At 39.1% G+C, this 25,136-nt stretch overlaps 1 protein-coding gene across 2 annotated transcripts in view; it reads left to right on the top strand.

Moving 5' to 3' along the window:
* Nucleotides 1-7,739: 7,739 nt before the first annotated feature.
* The window catches only part of RIMBP2 (RIMS binding protein 2), a 95,519-nt gene continuing 78,122 nt past the window's right edge, over nucleotides 7,740-25,136 (top strand). Inside the window, exon 1 of one of the 2 annotated variants that reach the window (XM_027689688.1) lies at nucleotides 7,740-7,877. The gene's annotated coding sequence lies outside the window, so the exon portion shown is untranslated. Of the gene's footprint in view, nucleotides 7,878-9,966; nucleotides 9,986-25,136 lie in introns of those variants that run through there. The other variant, XM_027689683.1, reaches the window with a different exon arrangement.

Below are 25,136 nucleotides of genomic sequence, written 5' to 3'. Positions count from 1 at the left end.
TGGGGGTTGTTCAATGCACCAGGAAGCTCTCAGATCATAAGACAAATATCATCAAAGCTTTTTCGTGTTCTCAGTAGTAATAGGGCTGGAGGATGATATTTGGCTCAATATTAGAGAAATAAAATTAACATTTCATGGTATGGCCTTACTGATGGAGAGATACCAAGGGATGGCTTCTCCAGGTGGCATCTGAGGTGTTTTGTGAGGATTTCATACTGACCATTATCAGCACCAAACCTGGTGTGTGGACCATTTCTAAGGACATTAGTGCAGGAACTATCAAAAATTTGATGCCATGTTGTTTTACTGGTTGAGTCCTTTCGTTAACAGCAGGGAGTAATAATTTTGCAAGTGTTGTAAGGGTTTTCTTCTTTCTCTCACAGTAATTTTCACAATTCCTCCAGGCTCACTTCTTAGGCAGTATCACTCTCTTAAAAGCTTTTTGCTGTTGTAGAAAGCTTGTTACCTCTTCTCAAATCTCTCCCCTGTTCCTGTATATATAATTTACAGTTAACCTCACCCATGTTTCTGTGTCAGTGGCTGTGTAGATCCGCTGCTTTGGATAAGATTTGGTGATAATGCAGAATTGTAATAAATATATTATTCCTTTTCGGTGAAAAAATGAAACATGAAGATTGCAAAGCATATGAAGTGGGTTTTTTTCTGCTGGCAAGGCTGTATGAAGAGTAAAGGGTGTGTTTATGTGTATCATTTGTAAAGGTGGTTGCCTGCAGCCAAATCACTGCACTCTGACCCTGTCAGATGTTATCAACTCCACAAGGTCAGGCGTGGGCCAGGGACATGGGAGGAAACCAAGGAACCATCCCTGGGAGCTTCAGGCAGTTGTGCTGAAAAAAAAAATTAAAGAAAAGCATTTTATGTTTCTTTGGGGTTTGACTTTTGGGTCAGTTCTTTCTGACAGATCGAGGAGGAGCTGTGGTGGGGTTCTGGAAGGAGTGATGGTGCTGTATTTTGGGTAAGATGCAGTTTTTATGCTCATAAAGATCACATAATGTTTTTGCACATTGAAAAACCATGTCACAATGGTTTCAGTTTTTCTTGCTGGTGAAATATGCAGGCAGATGTAAAATTTCATAGCTTTTAATTTTTTTAAAAAAGGCTGTATGTGAACTACTATGGACAAACACACCTTGTAAGCTTGTTGAGGCATGAAATATTTTTCTGTGCTGTGAGTAGCAGACTGTGTCATATCCCTTGACTGAAACTCTGCCACACTGCATTGCATTATTTGTTTTATTTATTTGTTTGTTTTATTTATAGCATTTTTTGTAAGGTTTTTTTAACCTAAAAAATTAAGAGACATTTCCACAGTGCTGCTAATCCAAGGTTTGCCTTATTGTTACCTACTTAGATTTAATAGGACAGTAATAAATTGTAATAAATTAGTTATAGACTGTAAAATAATACATTGTCTTACTTAGCATCTGTATTAAATATGTCTTTCTCTGCACACACCCACACAGAGTGTAGAGCTGCAGAATTATTACATGTTGTAATACTGCTGATTATTTCACTAAGACTAAGTATTTCTCTGATAGAGGCAGAAGAAAAAGGATGTGTTAAAAGCAGAGGCAGGTCAGACTAATCCTTCCAATTTAAGAGGAAAGACTGAAACATGTTTTGTGAAGGATTTATTGAAGTATCTTACATTACAAGCTGAACATTTAAGAACTACTTTAGTAGACTGATAACATATAATTGTTGACATTTTGCCTTCCATGTTCAGTGTTATTGTCCTTTGTATAACTTGGCTACTGATTCTTGGGTCACAATTCATTTGTCATCTGCAATTTAAGACCAAAGTCAATTGCTGGATTATTTTTAATGCATAGAGATGATAAAAGATATGACACAGTGACAGAATCTTTCAAGTTAATTTCCAAAATTGTTTCACTACAGTTTCACAGTCAAGTCAGGGGTATTGGTGTCATTTGGGTTTGTAATTACGTTTTTTTTTCATTTTAGAAGTTGGCAAAGTATTTCTACCTCCCCACTAAGAAAGAGTTCAGTTGTCATAAAGCACATTGAAACAGCACTTATGCAGATCACAACATTCAGACTCCATTGTGATTTCCAGTTTTAAGGAAACTTTAATGAAGGTGTCACTTCATAGATTCTCCTGAGAACATCTGTGTTCAGGCTTAGACCTTTACCTTTCGTTGACATTTGGGTCTTGCTGATCTCAGCCTGAAAACGAAATATGTAAACTGATAAACTTGGATCCCTGATGGACCATGATAAAATATCACCATGATAAAATATCATAGACACCTTTCTGTGTCTATACTTTGTATCCCTGGAATATGAAATACCATAATAATTCAAGTTTAAGATATCCCAACGCAGTTTTTGGGACTCACACACTGCTTTTTTCTCTTACTCTTATCTGAAGGTCAGTCACCCCAATATATAAAGGCTTCAGAACTGTTCCTTGTGATAACATCTGGTTTCAGAGAACAGCCAATAATGACCCATATGTATTTAATCCCTTTTAGGTTATATCATGAAAAAGTATAAACAAAATCTTTTGCACAGGGATGGTGCGAGGAAGGAGATTAAACTATTTAAGATCACTGCAATACTTGCAGGAAAATCAGCTATAAAAGCAACACCAGGAAAGGTTTTTAAATTAATGTATTAAAGGACAGGAAATGTTGGAAGGAAAAATCCCTAAGGAGATGTTTGTCAGGAAAGTGCCAGTGGCCAGTCAGCTGAACACGAGGAGTGAGTCTATTTAGATTTATTTAATTAGAGTAAATGTATTTTCACCTCCTCACTCGTCTTTTATAACCATCTGTTTTCATGTTGTCATTTCCAAGGGTCTCCAGAGTTCCCTGTTTATTTAGTGAGGATTTCCTGGTGTTTTATCTGTGATATAATGTGCAAGACCATGCCCAGCACACTTTCTTGTGAACTGATGTCTGTCTTCAAAAATTGATACTTCCCATGGGCCTAGAGGGAAACTGGAATCATTATTTGTGAAATAATTCGTGTTTTGAACTGCTGTCCAGAGCAAACAGAGCAGTAAACTAGATAACTGCCTATCCAGTCCAGGATCACATTATAAAGTGCAGGGCTTCATGCCAGTGGGCCAGAGAAAGAGCTGGAATGTCTTTTCTCATCTTTCCCATGACAGAGATAAGTCTTGGTTTTAAATTAGAACGAAGATACCAAAACACCAAAGCCCCAAATTAGAGGATGAAACTTTAAAAACAGCCTTTCTCCAGGGTTCAGAACACCCTGTGGGGATGCACACAGCCCAGCTAAATGACTGGTTTTTATATTTACTTCTTAATTATGCTGGAGGTGATGTGAAAAAGGATTTAAAACCGAATTTCTTTGCCATTATGAGCACAACCCCTCAGTGCTGTGCTTCCTTTGTCACCCCTTGCTGTGCAGTTGTGCAGAGCTGCCCAGCAGTGAGGAGAGTCTGTCTCTTGACCTCGTGGTGAGGATTTTCCTAGAAAGACCTTTCCAGCTTTTCAGCAAACTTTCATAACGTGTGTATGCTACAGCAGGGATGTCTGGAAAAGGGTCAAATCTTCCTGCTGTTTCTGTTCCTTGAAGCTTTGCTGAATGAAAACTCTCTATAGAGTATTATAAGTTTATGGCTCTGACAGGTGATTTCTTACCTGCATTTGCAGCAATACTGCAGATACTAGAGCTGTAGATTTATCTGTCTCCAGTTGACTCCTTGTTGTTTCTACTCAGAGAGCCCTTTGGTAAGGCTGGAATTTCAGAAGAATGGTAATAACTCTTATCAAAAAACACTCTTTGATTGCAATCCTGTGGATGAACACCGAACTGCAGCTGTGAACTTGCATTTTTAAGGCCATAAATCCTCCTACTGCCCATGGACACAATCCTTGCAGCAAAATGTCACCATTAGGGGTATGAACATGCATTGCTTCATTTGTGTTTTTAAGAAATAATGCTCTCTCTCAAAAAACAAACTTTGATAAGCCTGTACTGCACCAAGTGACTTCTCCAAACTTATCTTCCCTAGCAAAAGGCTCTGTCATTGTGGAACAGAGTTCTTCAGCAGTCAGCTTGCACCTTAATGAGTCATTCAGATAAACAGGTTCCAGGGAAGATTGAATTACGATCCTGTTCAGCTGACACAAAGCAACCACTGGTTCTTCTCAGGAAACTCATGAATAAGTAAAAAGATCCTGTGCTTCCAGGCCCAAACCCAACAGAACCGGGAGGGTTCATGCTTTTCTGGGTGATTTCCCATGTCCTGCAAGCACAGCCTTGATGTTGCCATCAGAATTAGATTTGTGCTGTTGAAGACATCAAACATTATGTAAGTAAAGGCATTTTAAAAATAGATGGAAATGTGGGGGTATGAGTAGAAGCATCTATCATTAGCTCTGAACAATCTGTTAGACCGTAACCTCTGATATTTAGCTTGTGCCTATAGGAAGCAATTCATATGCCTTGCCATTCTGTGTGTGGAGGGACACTATCCAAAGGCGTCTTTAGAATTCCATTTTAGGGAAAAATAAGCCTTTGGAAGAACTTATTCATGCTTATCATCTACTGAGGCCAATAAATATGTCAGCTCTCCTCTGCTGTTACAGGATGGTTTTCAGCACGAATTCAGGCTCCAGAGGGTGTTGTGCTCCACACATGGAAGATCAAGAGTGATTTCCCTGAGAATTTTTGCAGTTTAGCAGGTGATATAAGAGCAATAATACAGAAAAACAGTGTGGGAGAAAGTTATGCAACAATGCTGCTGGGCAGGAGTGTAACCTTGGGGTGTCACTGGCTGATCAGTTCTTAGTTTTCCAAGGTGCCAGAGCAACTGAGGATTTTGAGGACAGTTGGATACCTTTGGCAAACACTCACAGGGAAGTTTTTCTTGGCCATAAGGAGGAGATGCTTATGTGAAAATGTGGCTATTGAGGGGGCAGAGCTGTTGGGTGAACAGAGGTGGGAACTGATAGCTCGGTAGTTTTTAACAGGATGAAGGGAGGACGAGATCCAAGTGTTGTTTGCTGGGTGGAAGGAGGTTGTTGTCGTGTTTTCCTGCTGACTGTACAGTGTGGGGGGTTGGATCCTGAGGACACTGCCCTGTGTGGGCTGTGTTGGAGCATTTCTGAATTTCTTCCCCTTGCAGTGTTGTTGAAACGAAACCACCTCTGCAAAGATTGGGGCTCATCAGAGCTTAATTTAATCAGCAAACCTTTCTACTCAATCTCTTCATTTTTTAGTTAGCGAAATGCAACCCAAATCAAATATTATTGGAAGGTGCCTCGCTGCTTCACAGCCCTATTTGCAACAAAATTTATTTCTAAAACTGCTCTTCCAAGAGCTTTTACATCTTTGCACTTATGCTGACCTCAATCCTGCAGAAAGAGGGACGTGAGGAAGGAGCATATGGTTCAGGGTTGTGAAGAGTTTGTGAAAAAGGGAGGACATAGAGAAAGTTCTCACAGAAATTAATTGCAGAACACCCTCTGTTTTCTCCAAGAGTGTGTCTGTGAGGTGGGCAGACCCTGGCTGGACACCACGTCCCCACCAAGCCCCTCCATCCCTCCCCTCCTCAGCTGGGCAGGAGACAGAAAACACAATGAAAGGCTCTTGGGTTGAGATAAAGACAAGGAGAGATGACTCAGGAACTGCTATTGTGGATAAAATAGACTCTACTTGGGGAAAGTAACTCAATTTATTGCCAAACAAATTAGAGAAATAGAAACTAAACTTAAAACACCTTCCCCAGGGCTCAGTTTAACTTCTGAATTCTCCACCTATGGGGAACAGGGGCTGCATTCTGTCCATCACACTTTGTCTGTGCTGCTCCTTCCTCTTCAGTGGGGGAATTCACATTATTCCCCTGCTCCAGCATGGGGTCCCTTCCATGGGAGACAGTCCTCCATAAATTCTCCAATACTTTATATTTATATTTATATTTATATTTATATTTATATTTATATTTATATTTATATTTATATTTGTATTTATATTATATTTATATGTCTATTTATATCAATATATCTATATTTATTTTTATTTTTATTTGTATTTTTATTTATATATATATATTTATATTTATATTTATAATAATTTTTTATTTGGTCTTAAAAGTGAGAAATTCTGAAAAAAACCCCCACCACACATCTTTACACGTGTATTTCTTCTGATTTTTTAATCAAAGCACCTCTCCTGTTGAATACTCAGCCTCTCCAATGTATGTGTGTGACAAGTGCTGCACTGCACAGGTTTTTATGCAAGGGATGGCTTGTGAATAAGCACATAAACCTACTGCCCCATGCACTGCTCAAATGCTGGATGTTGGGCACCCTTTGTAAGTTTTAAAATTTAACCACGCCAGCAGGACTTTCTTTCTTGTATTTATTTCCCTGTTGTTCTTCCCCTCAATTCTTTCTATCACTTGAGTTATAGCCCTGTAAATTAAGTCTTTAAAATGCTAAGTTTTTTTTGGACAGACCTTTTGCATTCTTCTGCAGTGGATCAGGCAGCATTCGCTGCTGTCCATGAAGTGGACAGTCCCATGAGTATCTTTATATGTAATCATCTTAGCAATTTGCTAATCTTCTTCTGAGACTAGGAAGAACAAGTTAATTGCATTCCATGCTGGTCTTTGCATCAAACTTGGCTTCTTTTAAGACTGTCACAATGCTGATGCTATGTTACAATATTTTTTTAAATCCTTTTTTTTTAATTTTTATTTTTAATTCATTAGTGTTTATGTTTCTTGAAGAAGCAGCTTAAAAATGCACATGATTCTTACTTGTTGCAGGTGGCATTAAAATGGATTGACCTGTGGTGTGAGGAAGGGAAACTAATTTTGCCTGAGGGGAGAACTGCTTTATTGGATCTTTTCTTGGGTTATGGAGCTAAGCTGTAAACAATTAGGATCTTACCCAAAGATCAGTGGGAGATATTCCTTTGGCTTCAGTGACTTTGTATTGTGCCCACCTTGATAATTCATGGTCTCTGTGGAGTCATTTTGCAAATGGTGATTGATTGCTGGCCAGAATGAAAAATGCTTCATTAAGAATTAAAAGGTTGTGAACTATCTCAAATTCAGGCTTTTTCAAGGTTTCTCAGAAATATGTTGACATCAAATTATGTTTACCTGAAAATCAGTGTATTTGAGGTGACTGTTCCCAAACCTTCTTTGACAAGGAATTTGGGAATGTTGACTTCACTGACTCCATCCAAAAAGACTTGAAATATCAAATCTAATGATCCCATTAAGCCAGGGATTAATGTGGGTGAGACAGTAAAAAAACTCCAGGATTTCTATTTCTATTGATGCTTTGTACAATCTTTGCTGGAAACTTGCTGTTGATATAGAGATATTCTAACAAACTTGCTTGGTTCTATGTCCCTACATTTCTTAGAGGAAATACTGAAACTGAGTTTTTTCACTTGCCCTTTAAAATAATTTTCTGCAAGGGACCAATGACCACATCCATAATTTGGAGTTTTATGTTGGACTTGTCAGTGCCTGCCCTGACAACAATGTTTATTCAGCAAGGTTGAATTTATTAGTGTAGATTGGTTTCTGTTGTATGTAATGTATAATTAACCATCTCTTCCATGCAGCTTTTGGGGGCACATGAACGCAAAATATTAATGAAATGTTTTCTACCCTGTGTGGTAGGAAAAGCAAGTGCTCTCCAGCCAGAACAAATGTGGTTTGAACAAACCTGTCACTTGACTTGTTTTTCTTTTATTCTGCACAGTTTGGAAATGATCCATCATGTCTGCAGCCTGCAACGTCACAGAAAATATTTGATGAGACCCCGTTTATAGAACAGACACAGATTTCTCAGTCTCATGTCGCCACCTTAAATCAAAAGCATCATCACTGGCAGTTTCAAGTAAGTCCTGTCTTTGTTGTTACAATTTTCTGGCAGCTGATGAATTTGAAGACAAGCCTCATTTTGCAGTCCATGTTTCTCCCTTTGGTTGGTTGGTTGGTGGGGTTTTTTTTGTTTTTATGTGCATTAATATCAGAGGGTTGGGGATTTCTGAGAGGGAGTGTTTGAGAGGAGGAGGATTTACCTCCACCACCTTCAAAGCAATACATTTTGTATTGATGTCTTAAAATATTGTAGAATGGCAGTAATACTTTTATAAAATACATATATACTTGTGACATGGCTTAAGCATGAAATGAGAATTTAGTAAACAAAAATATGGCATAAGTAGAAATTCCAATGCTTCATTGTGGATGTGTAAAAAGTGCAGGATCCTGTGCTTAATGGTCATGATCAGCACATTCCAACCTGTTTTGGTGTGTACATCCTGACACTTAGTTCTAAGCATCAGCAGATTTTTTTCCAGTTGGATTTCTATGTGTTTGCACAAATTCTGGCTTTCAGGCACCTTTTGAGTTCAGAGAAGAAACTTTTAGAAGGGTTGGCCGGTTAGTTGATCCCCATCTCTTGGTGACCGAGTTATAAGATGTAGTTCATATATCACCTTTGATCTTCAAAGCACTAACTAACTAGTGCTTCAAAGCACTAACTAAAGTAACCCACAGAATAATGTGGAGAAAATTCATAAAACCATACCACTTTTAAACCTTATGTTCTCCCAATTCTTCTTTGTACCTCACTGAACTGAAAGTAAAGGCTTAAAGCTTTGCTTTGAGAGCTTGAAAGTTGAAGCTTGAGGTTCTAAATTTGGTGCTGGATTTATCCATTTGAAGGATATGAGTTTGATTGCATCAGAAGTAATTATCTTTAATATGACAAGAGAAAAGTGCATAAATGTGATATTTTGAACGGCTGTTAATGCCTTCTTTGCATCTCTGCTTCTGAAAAGAATAATTACAGAGCTGGGATGTGAACTGAATGTTAAGGTCTGGTGAAAGACGTTTCTGGCAAAAAAAAGGGAAGTCAACCTTCTAATGTTGTGTCAAAGTTCCCTTGACAAGAGGCATTTGAGAAGTGAGGCTGCTGTTTGTAGACCCAAACCCAGCACATTTACAAAGGACCAACCTGAGGCAAAACTGGGATGCCACTAGAATTATTGGGAATTTTGCTGTTAATTTCCTTTACACAAATAATTCGTGCTTTGGAGAAGCATAAAGTGTTGTAAAACAAACAGCAGTGGTTTGGATTTGGGTCTTGAGAACAGAATAGAGACCTGATTATTTGCAGCAGCTTGTTTCTGTCCAGCTGTACCTTCGAGTCCATGCAGAGTCTCACTGCTCAATTTGCCAGTATTTAAGGGTAACACACAGAATCTAAATGGTTGCTGGGCAGTAGCAACCTGCTGGATGAACTTTGGACACCTAAATCAGACTCTGTTTAATATACTGTTGTTTATATAGTGATGTAGTATGGACAGAGAGAGAGCTTCATCCTCTGATGCCAGGACTGAACTTTCCTAACAAAATAGTAAATAATGTTTCTTTTTACTGTACTCACAGTACTATGGGGCTCATTTTTAACCTGCAGTTCTCTCCTGTTTAATTTTTAATGAATTGCCACAGCTATAATAGCAATAACAGCAACTTTCAGTCATTTCCACTGAAGATCAGAAGAAATAGGTGCAATTTTTCCTTCTGGCACTGTAATGTTTCAGCAGTCCTTTCACTGCACGAGTGTTTTTGTAAACAGGGACTAAATTTTTTACCCACATCCCAATGTTCCCTTTGCCTTCTGTCCTTCCCTCTCCGTGCACACAAATATAAGAGGCTCCCACCAGTTACCTGGTGGTTACCACGCAACAGCAGCATCTGACACTGCCTGCAGCTGTGGGGGATGACGTGCAGCTCCCTGATTGTGAATTAAAGTGCTCTGAATTTGGAACTGAGGCTGATAAAAAGGGCATTAGTGCTTCATATGATGCCACTTGCACCGTAGGAGCAACGTGTCAGCAGAGTTTCTATAACAACAGCGGTTCGCTGAGAGACAGCCCCTTATCACACGGGCATGATGGAGAAATTGGAGTTGCTTCAGTCTTCTGTGATAAGCAGGTTTCTCTAAAATACACACTGTCCTCCATTTAAGCCTTTCTGCCTCTGTGCAAAGCAGGAATCTGTCGTGCTTCCCAAATGTTCCCTTGGATTCATCATTTGCTGAGGTCACAGCTCTGGGTGTTTGTAATAACGGGCAAAAACTGTAAGAAAATAATATTTTTTAATTGCTTGCTGCTCAGAGGTGGTTTGCAATCTCTTAATGATGGCAGAATGATGAGGCAGGATATTAGTGTAATAATAAAAAATATGAATGCTTCTGATTATAATAATTAGAGTTTAGCCCAGGCAGCTGGCTCTACGAAGGGAACCTTTCATGGTTACCTGTTTTTTTCCAGTGTCCTGTACACGTGTGAGACTTTTAGCAATGAAACCAACAATATCCATGGCCAACCCAGTATCTGGATTTTGAAAAATGCTGAAGTTGATTATAATGTATTTGAATTTTTAGCATTTTGTGTCTTTTTTTTAAGTATTTTTAAATATATGGCACTGGGTCCCAATGAGCTTTACCATTCCATCATCAATTTTCTCTCTATACAGATGCAATGACTTATATAGCTGCCCATTTCTACTGGTAGTTTCTAGATTAGCTGTTGCCTGTGAAAAATGTAGAATTCTGGTTTAAATTTATTGACACAGTGCCAGCATCATAAAAGCCTTTTTTAGCTGCAGGCTGAGAAGTAAACTTCCATCAAAAATAGATCTTAATGTGGTTTAAAAAGCATTTTTTCTACTCGGAGTTCAAGCAGGTCGTTACATTCCTGAATGAGTAGAAGCAGTGAAAGATATTTGAAGTCTCAAACAGTGAGATGTGCTCAGTATAAGGCTGGATTAAATTAGCAGCCATGAAAGCAGGCTGACCTTTTTCCTTTCCTCTCTAGAACACAATATTTTTACTCCCACAGTTTAAAGAGGTTGTTGACTCGAATATGACCTTTTTAATCAAGACACTCTTGTCGTGTATATCCCATTGTTTTTGTCTTTGGAGGACTAGTTAGAGCCATAGTGAGTGCTCAGGTGTTCAAAAGAGCACAGCTGAGTCAGACCTTGAGCAGAGTCAGGGCCTTTTGCCTGTGCTGGATGCACTGCTGCCTTCTTATGTTTCTGGAAAAAATACATATTTTTCAAGTGTTACAGGTCTGTAGTTGTGATTTTTCTCCTTAATCCTGCTGCATTATGAAATTCAGATGTAAGGCCTTCTGGTAGCCTTTATGGTATGTGATATATTCAAACTCTGCAGATTCTCATGTTAAAACTTGGGCTTTTGGCTTTTGTGGCTGCAGATTTACGAGACATCCCAAAATGAATTTAATATAACCGAGCAGAGAATCTGATCCAAACAGACAAGAGCAATGACACGTTTTTATCTCTATTCCTCCATAAGGAACAGAACAAATGAGCCAATTAATATCTTAAGAAAGACAAAGACGGGCTCAGGAACCAAATGCAGATGTTCTCATGCCTGGGCAGTGCTTGCAGCACGTGGTTTTCCTTTTTGTGTTTTGTACCCTCTTATTTGGATCCCTCCAGCCAACGAGCATCCAGTGACACAAACCTTCAGGGCTTCCACTTCCCTTCAACCACTTATTTTCTGCACGTGGGATATGAACTTAGGGTTCTGTTTAAGAGACAGTTTAGACACATATTTTCAAATCTGGCTTGTGTGTTTATGGATCCAGTCTATATTTTCATAAACCTCACCACCCAGTGCTGTGTTGATTGCTCTCTGAAAGGGCACCATCTGCATAAGCCTGGCTATATATATATATGATCCTTTTCCTAAATGGAATGTCTATTGTCACAGTCCCAGTTTCCCTCTAAATTGCCTCATCAAGTCTAATACTCATATCAGACCAGAAAGCTGAAGAATCTCAGCTGCAGCAAAACAAAAGGCAAGGCGATTTATTACTTTATTTTTCTGAAACACATTATAAGATTAATTTTTTGACTTATACTTTTTCCCGTCCTAATTACATTTGCCTCTTGTTTAATCATCTTTAAGACAAAATAGTATGTCTGAGGATGGAGCACGATTTAATTAACTTTAGTCCTAATGAATCAGACTGCAGAATCTTGTAGTAGCCTCGTTTGCAAGGCTTCTTGTCCAGTAAATTGGTGGGAGGCAAAGCATTCAGACCTTACTGCAAAATATAAGCCTTAAACCTAAACCCCATACAAAAATCTTTGAGCTCAGTGGTGTTGCTGCTGAATTCAGAGGTATATTAGGTGCTGGGTCTCTGATTTTGGCTTGAGATTTAATTTTTCTAAATATCTGCAAGGCTTTTTCCTGCTGTTGGTGTTCATTGTTTTTTCCACGTGGGGCAAATTCTGATTATCAGCAGCACCACTGAAGTCAGCAAGGCTGGTAATATGAGTAGTGCAGGCAAGAAACAGCCTTATCTGTATGAATAATCAAATTGTTCTCTAGCAGCACACAAATGTAGACAATCATTATTTGGACAAACATTTCCCTCTGTTTCCTGCAGAAGTCCTAATGATTAGATCTGCAGCAATAAGGCTGCTCAAAGCTCCCAGGCTTGCTTTTCACTGGCTAAAAACCACCAGAAGTGTTGGATCAAAAATCCAGCTTATAGAAATGCTGTACAAAGTGTGCAGCACTTTGCAAAGTCAACACAGCTGGGAGAAAGATATTTTAAATGAAATCCCTTCCTGAATATTGATATTAGAGCCCATGATGAGCCCGTGGCTCGGTGGTGAACATCAGAGATAAACAGTGTGCTGGGGAAAAGCATATTGAGTGTCAAAAAGATGTATAAAACTGTATTTCTGAGCTGTCCCCTTTCATCAAACGTAACCAGAAAACCTGAGATGTGTGAACAGGAATGTATTAGTGTGTGTTCACAGATTCCTGTCTCAACCTGTGCTTAGCACTCATGCGTGTTTTATAGGCACAGATTCTGCATTTGTATCTATGTCTGGGGATCTCAGTACAGATTCCAAATGCAAAAGGTTCTTTACTGACAAGTACTTTTTAAAAAAACAAAAAAAAGAAGTCCTGTCAAGAGTTTAAAACTGACAAGGTAAACCACACAGAATGGTTGTGTTTAGATCAGAAGTAACTACAGAGTAACTACCATCCCAGAATTTTTAATTCTTATAGCAATTAAGCTGATATTGAAATTAAAATTACTGTAGCACTGTCCTTCAGCAACATTCTTGCAGCTTGGAGCATTTGCATTTTATCAGGAAATGGTGCTTGACACTGAGGAAGTTGCACTGTGACGAGGATAGAATGAATTTGGGAGTTGGACAACAGGCAAGGAAACTTCTGCTTCTCTGTTTAAATAGTTTGGAGGCTGCATCTTTGATTTGGAGCAGCAGTTGTGATTCTACCCTCCAAAAAAAGCATGCCAGTTCTGCTGTTGATTGATTAAAATTGGGTGTAGGGAGCTCTGAATGCCTTCAGACACTTGGAAATACTCGGTGAGCACTGGCAGCGTTCAGGAGTGCTTTTAGACGTGGAGGTGGGGAAAATATGTGCAATATTTCAGTTATTTAGCCCTGTGAATAGCTGGTGAATGTGATTCTTCTGATGCTGTGTTGAAGGTGCTTTGAGAAGCACAAGATTGAGCAGAACAGGGCTCTTGAACAGAGGGATTCCGGGGGCTGCCCTGTGCAGGGCAGGGAGCTGGGCTGTGATGATCCCCCTGGATCCTTTCCAGTGCAGGATATTCCGTGGTTCTGTGGTGTGTGTAGTTGTCACTAACTTGTGTAAATTCATTCTAACAGTCTCTGTCTTATGTAAAGATGTGCTATTGAGTGTGGAAGCTGCCCATCAGACTCACCATCCTCTGTCATGTTGGGAGAGAGGCAACCACCCCCTGGATTGTGGGCTGCAGGCTCAGTGATGCTTGACAGCATGTTTTATATAAATTGCCACTTTTTCTCTCCTTGGGGAACATGTGCCAGCATTGGTACATCATTTGGGGTCTTGGTATGGCTTTTTTTTTTTTTGGAGGGTCAGAAATGACCTACATTGGTTAAAACAGTTTTGAAGCCACCATCACTTGGGATGTTGTCTCTTCCTCTTTCCTGATGCACAGGGATGTCCATGAAGGACTTTATTGCTCTTGAAGAAACCTTGATAGGTGACTTTCTGCATTTGTAGGAAAGTTGTAACATGAGCACCTTGCTTCCCAAATCTAATAATGACGGTGAGATCCCGTTTCCCGATTTCGCTGAAATTTCCTCCAAACTTTCTGCACTGGTTAATTTTTCCTTCCTAAAAGAAAAAAAAATAAATTAATAGCTTCAGACACATTCAAACCATTAGCTCATCGTTACCTGAGAGGCAGTGGGTGGACGAGGGAAATGAGTCGTGCTCACCATAGCAAGGAGATAATGAGCTATAAAAATAATTAGCCACACACTTTAAAAATATGCTTATGTAGTGACAAAAGCATCTTGGCTTGAGTTCGTGGTCTCAAAGGCGTGGTTGAGACTATTCATTTTGGCAGGCAAATATAATTTAACCCTTTCTCTGCGTGGTCTAAATGTGAGATGTAGTCATAAGGGAACAGAAGGTGACACACATTAAGGCCACTCATGAACATATTTTGAAACCCCCTGGTTCCTTCTTTAGAAAATGACATCTTCTGTGTAGTTGCCATGAAGATTTAGAGATTATTTCTAACAGTTGGAATTCTAGAAACGAAATGGCACAGGTGTCTTCCCCTGGAGAACAAATGAATGCAAACACTTGAAATGTACTCCAACAGCTGTATTGTTTCAGTTAACAGAATATAAAATGCAATTCTGTACATAACCAATATTTCCAGAGAAGCCTGGCAGATTCATTTCAATGGGATTTGATCTTCTGCAGAAATCTCAGGCTAATGTTCTTTGGAAAATTTTATTGAGATAAGAAAACAGCTATTTAACTGGATATCTAGTAAGGTGGGAATGAGCCATTATCTCTTTATTAACACATTCCCAGTTCCCTAGGGCAGGCAGGACTTTTCTTGAATATTTCAGGGAGGTATCTGAGGAAGTTGTAGACTCACAGACATCACTGCACAATAAAAACCCTCCTGGTTTTGGCCACAGTCACCCTGTTGTGTTCATGGGGCCATATGACTAAGCCATATGTCATTTAAAGTGTTCTGGCTGAGCTACTTTTGTTATTTTAAACTCCTGTGGTTTTATTTGTTTATTTATGTCTATGATAGCATATTCTCCTCCAATTGCTGACCTATTTGTGTGTCATTACGAAATGGTCTTTGTTCTTTACATTTCTACTTTAGTTTTGTAGATTGGGTGCTAACAGGGGGGTTGAACAACTGTGCAGGCCTTGCCTTTCAGATGTGACACTGTCTGCTATACATTGTGTGGGAGATGGGTAAAATTAAAAATAACATTTTCTAACGCTTTGATCACATTTCTAATTAAAAATATTGATTTTCAAGGGTAGTAAGTGACAAAACTGGGAGTGATGCACATCTGCCTTGGGTGCTGAAGAAAGTATCTGTCATTCCTGATGGAACTCCCAGTGGATGACAAGCATCTAAGGGAGACCCAGGAACTTCACCTAAGGCTTTATTAGATTATATTCCCGTGGTCTTTTAGCTCCACACGTGTGTGCTGGCCTGAGAGTGATGTGTGCTGTGGGATTGAGTGTGTGCTGGAAAGCAGCTCATGGGCAGCAGCCCAATCCCACAAAGGCATTGCTTTCTCTGATTACTTTCCCTGCTACTAAAAATAAGAAGCCAGGCCAAGGAGATGAGCAGGCAGAGTCAGGCTGTGACTTAGAGATGTGATGTGTGTGTTGGTTTTTTTAGTTTTTCTCTTAAGGATTTAAATGGAGATGCACTGGAGGGAAACTGGCTGAGCTACTGCCCTGACTGTGCCTTGTTTTCCTCGTGGATTAACAGGGAACTCCAATCTGGCCCCTTTCATCAGCACTGAACCACTTTAAAAAGAAAACCAGTGCATGTGATTATCAAAAGCATTTCCATTTATAACACACTGGGGCAACTCAGCTCAGACACCAGAAAATAAGAACAGTATGTATTAAAAGGATGTCAAACATGGAAATTAATGAAATATATAAACGTGGCAATAAAATATGCATGTGGCTGTCACTTTATGGAGTTGTCAATAAATTGACACTTTAAATGATGGTGTTACCTCTACTTATCCTGGCTGTGACATGTACACATCAGCAAAGACATTAGAGACTGGAGTCCAAAGAAACAGTGATTAGCATATTTTAAAGATCCCTGCCCTGACTGCTTAAAGACATTTGCATTAATAGAAGAATGAGACTCTTCATGATGTTCTCTGCATGACAAAAGCTAAAAATAATTTTATTAGAACTTTGGCTGCAGCTCTGCTAAATTTTAACAGTTTGGGGGAAAGGAAAACACTTCTGAAAGGTTATAATTAATGAGTTACGTGTTGTTGGTTTTGTTTTTTCTTAAAGTATACGAAAATAACATGAAGAAATTGGGACGAGGATGCTATTTTGTGCCTTGGCATTTTTGACGTTTGCAGCCTGGCTTCCCACTTGAGATGGGGGCGGGCTTTGCTGGTGCCTGCTCCCTCTGCAGCTGGTTAGGAAGGAATCCAGGGTGAAAATTTAAACGGGGAAGAAAATTCCTTTCTGAATTTACAAAGAGAAGCATTAAGCCCACCGCTGTCTGACAGTGAAAGGAGAAGCATCACGGAGTAACTCTTATTTGAGAGAGAGTCACTTGTGTTAAGCTGTCACTTGACAGCTTAAAAATTTAGATCAAGGTCCAGAAAAATTTTGAGGTTTGGAAGCATCTACTTGTCCTGTTGTGATGGGAGCCAAAAAATCTCCCCATGGCAATGCAGCACAGGTGGAGTGCTGGGGGAGAGAGGAGAAACAAAGCAGGCTGTGGGAGTAGAAAAAACAGAGTTAACACACACTGCAGTTGTGATGTGTGGAGTGAGTTTTTAGGCCTCCTAGTTCCATTTAGTGCTGTCTGAGATGAGAGAGAGGAACTTAAAAAGTAAGAAGTGTCAATTCGTTGCTGTAATTATAAATGGAACCACAATGGGCAGCAAGGTGATTATTTAGAACATCTGCAGAAACTGGAACCCACTGGTTTGTCACTGCCATCGTTGCTGGGTGCCCTCAGACCTGCTCTGCTCATTGGCAGCTCCTGGATGAGCATCACCATCCCAGCACATGCATTGGGTCAAGAGGTGGAAGGGATAATGCTGTAAAACGGACTTTTTTTAGTATATTTTTGAATGACCCTTCTACTTTTCTTATGAGGTGTACGCTGATTTTTTAGGATGCTGAAGAGTTTAAAAACTGTATTCTCAGCCATTTTTGGAGGCAAGACCATGCTGAAATGTCAGAGAATAAATGCCATAATGTTTCACAAGAATAAATGCCATAATGTATCAAAACATATCCTTGTAATACACCACCTAAGGAATTTAATACAGAATATGCAACAACACTCTAAAGCTAGAATAAAACAACAGAGTTTTCTTGCTTCTGAAGAACTTTTCATGACATGAGAAACATGACACTGCAGATAACTAAACAAAGCAGTGTTGTAGAATACATGGGAACAATGCATTGTTTTGAAAATGATGCATCAGAAGAATCAGAGATCTATGCAGATGTTGAGGAAATGATTATTAGATGGTGGCTGAGTGGATGTGAGATTAGAGGACTGAAGATCATCTTACAAATAAAACCTAATTAGCCTTTTGAATTAAGGTACAGGCACCTACAGTAATTTTCTCATAACTTTTAGAATGGATGTGGTCAGATGTTTAATGAGACTTTTCTGACTCCATGTTGCTGTGCTCTCAACACGCTCATTAAAGGACTTGCTGTCAATTTGTATTTTGTGTGTAAACTCAGCAGAGAAATACTAGAGGAGGGACTTATTAGGAATGGCAGCCTATGAATTAAGACTGGCTTTTTTTTCTCTGTGGAGTTTCATTCTTCATCTCTTCAGCTTGGCTCCTGTATTTAAACAATTACATTATACAAGTGATCACTACTCAAACATCCATCCACAGTATTACATTTGAATTATCTGTGCATTTTGTTTTTTTTATTGAGGGGGTGGTTTGTTTGGTGTTTCAGAGTTGGGATTGTTTTACCTTTGGTGCATAATTCAGTCCATATTCATTAACCTAAATACTACTGCAAGACTTTGCTATTGGCTAATATTTCTCTTGATACAAGTGATTGAGTGAACTTAAGCTTGGTAAGTTCTACACTTGTACTAGATCTTCACTTGTACATGAATTTCATCCTTTTTAACCCGTTTCATTTAAACATAAATGAGGAGTGGACTCTTCCACCACCATGTCAGCTTTTGGTGAGGGGGTAGGAATGCAAAATGGTCCTACCTGAACAATTCTGAGTGTATCCATGATGCATTTTCATTCTTAGGTGTTCAGATCCCAAAATTCTCTATCCATGTTTCCTAAACTCAGTATATAAAGAACCCTTACATGTAGTGATATGGTGTTTCTTTAGACTTATTGCTCTGTTTTGAGAATAAATGAGGGGAGAAACTTGGAGGATATTTTTAAAAAGGGGGGAAGAATAAAAAAGGGAAAAAAGAAAATTACAAAAGGAGAAGAAAAAAAACCCCTGTCCTCAGTGCTCCACCAAGGAGCCTTTGGATGTGCTGGTAACATTGTGCCAGATGTGATGTTAATATTGATGGGTGACAGAATGGGAGACATGAGGCTGATTCATAATCTTAGCAGGGAAAAAGTGGTAGAATAGGTAAGCTGCTGAGATGGTGTGGTGTTCAAAGCACTCCTAGGAGTTCCCCCCAGGATATTTTGACAACCAGGGATAACTTGCAGAGAGTTTGGAGTATTTCATCCCAAATAAACACCCCATATGAGAAGCTTATTCATATTTTTTGAAAGGCTGGAACCTCCGAGCTCATTAAAAATGTGGCTTTGGAAGCTCAAGAGAAGAGGTTTTATACCCCTATTTCTAGCATGACATTTTCTATTTCAGCAGTAAGGCTTTTATTATTCTATCAGTTGGCTTCGAGTGGAAAAATGTGGGTCGATTTTATTTTTAAATGCAATCAAGATCTTTTAAACTTAAAAATTTTAACAAGCAAAAAGGCTCAGTTTGTAGCTAATTTTATCTCTAAACTGTGATTTCAAAACCTGAATCTCTATTTCCATCTTCAGCTGTGCTCCTGCAGAAGGAACTCTATAATCACACTGCCCACTGTAGGGGCAATTCTGAATACAGCTAAAAGAAGCATTTATGTGTTAAAACCCTTTGTCTCTTTTTATTAACAGCTTTCTATATTTACATTATAGTTTGAAAAGACACTAGAGGATGTGTTTGACACAGGTTGGCCTGTGCTTACATGCTAATCTTGGTATTCATGCAAGTAAAGATTCTTTGGGAGGTTTAGCTGGGAGAGGAGGAAGGAGTCCAATGGATGTGCTGAACTCCAAACCCGTGGGCTATAACTGTGTAATGGGAGTAGAAAACTTGCTGGAGGCAGTTCCTGATTATGTGAGACAGCTCTTGGATTTGCTGGATGATGATGATGATTTTGTTATGGATCTCTGAAACCTGTCTTTAGATGCAGCAGGCTCTGGGGCAATATTAGGCTCCAGAGCTCCCTACCAATTTCATGGCAAACTTGATTAAGCCATTAAACTGCAGATCATTGCTGACAGTAAATTAATTCTTAATCCAAGTCCTATTCTGCACTAGACTGGGAGACTTTTGCCAGGAGGCCAGTGGCTTGAAAATGGGTAATTAAATTCTGCTGTAAATACATTTTTATCTACCCTTCTGCTTGCAGGAGCTGGCAAACAAGCAAGAGCCATTAATTAATACCTGTAATTTGGTTTAGTGGAATAAGCCCTGCTCCTGTTAGATTCTGAAATGTAAACCAAGGTTATGAAGTGGGGAGTAAGTAAAAGATGCAGAAAACTGACAAAAATATATTCAGAAGAGAATCTGTACTTATTTTTCTCTGTAAAAAATGTTGGGTAGTTTGCAAATTTGGTGATATTTTGCTCTGAACTCAGTGTAGAAAAGTTGAAAAAAAAACCCTAAATATAAGAAAAGTACCAGTAGTGGTAAAATTCTTGACACTTCTCATTTATGTAATGAATATCTTAGGACAAAACTTCACAGCTTCAGGAGTTAATTTTAGTGGATTGATCATCTCCTGTGTACATGGAGTTGTACATTGGTTGTCACACAGGGTTTCTCACACAAGAAGTGTTGTTTGCAGGTTTGCTTCAGAAGGGTCAGAAGGAAACCAGAACCTTTGTTGTTGGCACTGTATTAATGCTGTTCTCTGTCATTCCTCTGAACCAAACTCAGTTTTCCCACTTTTCCTCCATGTTTTTCGCATTTCCTTAAAAGCCAGAAAGTTTGATGATTGTGAGTCTCACACTTTTGTTAAGTATAGATACCTCCTAATTCTCCTTAAAGACAGAAGCAAGTTCCTCTCTTTATTTCCCTCTGATAAATAGTTTCTGATGTCTCAAGCATTCAGAGGGACTTCCAGCTCTCCAAACTGCTTCAAGCCTTTCACAGGGAGTCTGACTTTCACTCACATACTCCCAAGATTCCTATCAGAGGATTGAGACCCATCCAGGGCTCAAATGGAAATTGTTTCAACTCTATTTTAGTTGTGTGAGTGATTTTCTAGAGAAGAAGGAACAGGAAGCCTGTGGGGATGTTGTAACAGCATTACATGCTGGCTGTCTTTGGCTGTGAGTCAACCTGAATTATATTCAAGGTATCTCTTGGCACACTAATGACATTAGTGACTCATTTAGTCTTGTGTGGTTAACACTGAAGGCAGAGCTGAGGTTTTGGAAAACAGATGTTTGGAAGCTTCAGATGCTAAAAGGTTTTCTTGCTGGCAAAGATGTCGAGGAACTTTACCTGAAATGCAGGTCATGTAAAATGGAAGATACCCAAGAGTGACACCAGCAGGAAAATTTCAGCTTTGTGTCAAAAATCATAAGAGAAAGAAACATAGTTCAGTTAAAAAAAAAAAAAAAGTTCAATAAAACCTACCTCTGCTTTCTCTTGTTCATAAACCCAGAACAAGAGTAGAATTAATTTGAAGATCTAGCATATAAAGTTGGGGAAAAGTTTTTAAGAGAGAGCCACAGAGAGACAAGGAGGGAACATAGGTGCAGCTTATCTCTTTGGGGCAATAAATGTTGTATTTAATGATCTCCAGTGGCAATTCTAAAATGGGAGAATTTCAAAGTGTTTGACATGGCTTTGCAGAGGAATAAAAGGATTCAGTTTGTGTGAAGTTTTTTTCTGTAATGAGTATTTTCCTTTAGAAATATGAAATGTGCAGTCAGCAAGCCTGTTGCATCATGATCTCTGGTAGCCACCCTATTCCCCTAACTGACAAAATCCCACAAATTAAAGATATGGTCAGAGAGGATTCTCAGGGGTCTGTGCAATCATTTCTGTTCAAGCTTGTGGAGCCCAAAAGCGTTCTGAGATTCACCTCTTTTTTACCTTCTGAACTGCCTCATCACGAAACTTCATTAAGGATACATGAATGAAAACACACATATTTGTTTTTATGCTCATCTATTTTATGGATAGATAGAATTTTGTGCGTATTTGTGTAGTTAATATTTCTAAATGCAGACCCAGGTAATATTGTGTACGTTTAAAATCCACAGTCTGAGATTTGTTGCTTTGCTTTCCAATGCTGTTAAAAATTTAACCATGTCTCCAGCTGAGACACTTCATCATTTTGAGAGCAACGTAAATGTTAATAATTAAAAGCAATTAAAAAGTGTGTTAAAAGTCATGTAATTTTTATAGGCTGACTGACTGAATAATGGATTCCTCCTGGATTTTCTATAGTGCCAAATTATTATTAAGCAAAGCCTTACATCCTAGAAGTCCCCTAGAAATTAAATAATCTATTTTGATAATCTGGGAGTCCAGTGAAATTGTCAATTATGATCCCTGATGAGTCCCATAATCACCATACTGTGGACTGCTCTGAAGCAGAGCATTTTCTTTCCATGAATCCAGATGTATAGGATTCCAAGCATCAGGTCAAATGAAAGGAATACATTTGGAAAACCATCCTGAATATGTTAAGTTATATGTGTTCTGTAGTGATCCTATAGCCATATTTTACAGGGTTTAGTGTCCAGAAGTAAATTTGTAGCAAAGGGGAAATTCTCATCTCTTATTCTGAAAGAATGATGAAGGAGCTAAGAAAAATAAATGCCTCCTCCTTTCTCTTTTTCTAAAAATGAATAAGGAAATAAAAAAGCCATAGTTACATGTTTGGGGCAAGAGAATTTGACATACAAATAACAGAGTTATTGCTGGGGTCAAGCTAGTTGTAGCAGTCAGCAGGCAACCAGAAGTTTAAAGTATTTCTTGAAAAAAGTATTTCAGTATTTCTTGGCTAGAACAGGGTTTTATACAGCTAAGCCTTTTGGTGTGCAGTTTAAGCATAGCCTTAGGTATGTAATCTTTTCACTTTTGCTTGAAATCACTGTGGGAAGGGCAAAATATAAGATATAAATGCTTCTGTTGTTGGCTGCTTGTCTGTTCCATCCCTGGCTGGATCTGCTGTGCCTTACAATGGGTCTGTGACCAAGGAACACTGGGCATTGTTCCAAAGAGAAGCTCTTGGACCTCACGACAGGTTATTCCCTAAAACCTTTGTGTCTCACAGAGCTGCATATTTAGCACAGCTGCTTGTTCCAAAGAAGTGCACAGGACAGCAGGCAGCAAAATGCTGCCCACACTGAGCTCAGCAGCCTCATCTCATTCATCAGGAGGTGAGTTTATAATTTGGGATGCAGCTGAGCATTACCTTGAAAGAAAGGAACGTTCTCTCAGCTCTTCACTTACCAGGGAGGGATGCTGGGAATGAGCTGAGCCATCTGCCTGGCCTCCCTCATGTCCTTGCAATGTCTGCATGCCATGGAAATTCTCTCTGCTTTTGTGTCTGACACGAAACCATTGCTGGCCCCAGAGCCAGAGGCTTGTAGGAAATACAGGAAATTTGGGGAATCAAATTTGTGCTTGGCTTTGCCAGTTATTTGCTGTGAACTGCAGTGTATTTGTTTCTCCTTGGCAGGTAACAGAGAGAGGGGGAAAACCTCCTTTTGCAAACCATCCCCAGTACAGAAAATTGCTGTGAGTTTTCCCCACTTTGCTGCTGTATCAGCAGGGATTTCTCATATCTTGTGCAGGCTTTTTTAACTTCAATTTTGTGTTTTAATTGTCAGTTCTATTTCTTGGATTCTAGCCTTGTGAGTGCATTTTCTTGTCACATGAACCAATTTAGATTGACAGATGAGCTGGGACATACCCTTTACATGATCTCAACTATTCAGATTCTGGAAAATCATTTGCCTGAAATAGGACTGTGTCCTTATCTATAAAATGAATAAGTCTACAGTCCTCCCATGTAACAGCATTTTTAGCACATTACCATATAATTAATTTTAAAACCAAGACAACCCCTGGAGTGTGAGTGGGAAATCTCTACCTTTGGGAAAAGGTAACACTGTATTTAGTGAGCTGAAAAGAATAGTCAGGAAGGTAGTGTAAAATTTCTGTTAAACCATATTTGAGTAGATTAATCCCATGGGGTGTTGGATGGGTGTGATATTTTACCTAATATTATAGGAAGGGAAGCCCTTTTTCTTCTGGGTCAGTTATTAACCCTCTGAAGCCACTCAGGATTTTCATCTTGCCTATCTTAGGTGGTACATAAGAAAGTTGTCTGTGCTTTAGTATTTTTGGACTGAAGTTCTCACAGGTTTGGTAGTGTCAGAATTTTCTGTGAATTCTTGTCAGAAGGAGGAGTTAGAGCTAACAATTTAAAAAAAAAAAAGTCCAAAAAAGTGCTTAGTCACTCAAATTGTTTGGTGAAATTTGATGATGCTTGAGCTCAGTGCCAGATTTCATCTGCAGATTCAGATTTATACACTTCTGATTTATTTAAAGTATAGAGATGTACAATGGTCAGTACTGAAGAAAAGTGTGACGATGACTGTGAAGGAAATCAGAATTTTTTTCAATTTTTTATTTTGGGCAAATTCAAAATAATTTTAAAAATATTCTGAGTCATCAGAAAATGTATCTGAAGTGCTTAATTTTGCTTGTATACTGCAAATAGTAAACGTGATGTTTTGGGAGCCCCGTGTTAACGGATACATGGTACAAAAAGTAAATTTATATATTACAAAAAAAGCTCCACAGATCCAAAACACTGACGAAATAAGAAGCTACAGAAGCCCTGTAATAATGTGTTTATGATCATTTTCCAAGGCCAAGTTGCCAACTGTGATCTGTGACTCATTAGGAGTCCTCTGGGCTTGTTGCTGATTTTTCCATCTGGTTTCCATCAGTCGTGTCCTTCTCCAAACTCCAGAGTTCTGAGAGCATCTGTCAAGGAAGGAGAAGGGAGTTTGTGCCCCACTCAGCAGTTGCAGGGTTCTGATCCAGCTGGGAATTGGATGCTCAGGGAGCTGGGGGGAGGAGTGGGGTGTTCCCCACAGCAGGCAATGAGTGAGTGGGGTCCTGCAGGAGAACAGAGGTTCACCCCATGGGAAAGTGTTGCTTGCCTTGTCTCATGGAATGAGACAAACAGGAATTACTCCTGTATGTGACTGGATTGCAATCTAAGTGGTGCCTTGGAAGAAACAGTGTGTTCATTCTTTTTGTTTTGTTTTTTCTCCCAGTTGTAAATATTAAGTTACAGAATAAAAGCGAGATGATTATTTCTGCTAGTGAACAACAGCTTTAATATTTTTCTTTCCCGTTTTCTTCCCCCACAATTCCTGTTTTGAATCTCTTCTCTGGAATATGGCAATAAGTGTCTCAAGTAGGTTTGATTCAAGTGACATTAATGTCTTCCACCCTGTGAATGCCCCTTCTGATTCCTAAGCAGGCTGAAAAATCAGAGCCTGGGTTGAGCTCTTAGAAGACATGCAGAGATCTGGGAAGGAAAATTAGCCTTCCTCAGAGACTGCAAGAATAGCAAAAAGAAGAATAATGACAAAAGCTATTGCTGAACAAAACAAATTATTTTTAGAAGCCTGTTCTCTTAGCTCACCCAGTTGAAAAGAGGAGCTGTTCTGTGCCTGTGCATCTGCCTGTCACTGTGTAGTGTGAGTT

This window comes from Neopelma chrysocephalum, unplaced genomic scaffold (assembly GCF_003984885.1).
Source record: "Neopelma chrysocephalum unplaced genomic scaffold, ASM398488v2 Primary Assembly neopelma1_77, whole genome shotgun sequence".
NCBI lineage: Eukaryota > Metazoa > Chordata > Aves > Passeriformes > Pipridae > Neopelma > Neopelma chrysocephalum.
The sequence above is the reverse complement of the archived record's forward strand: the minus strand, read 5'-3'. Positions and strand labels throughout refer to the sequence as shown.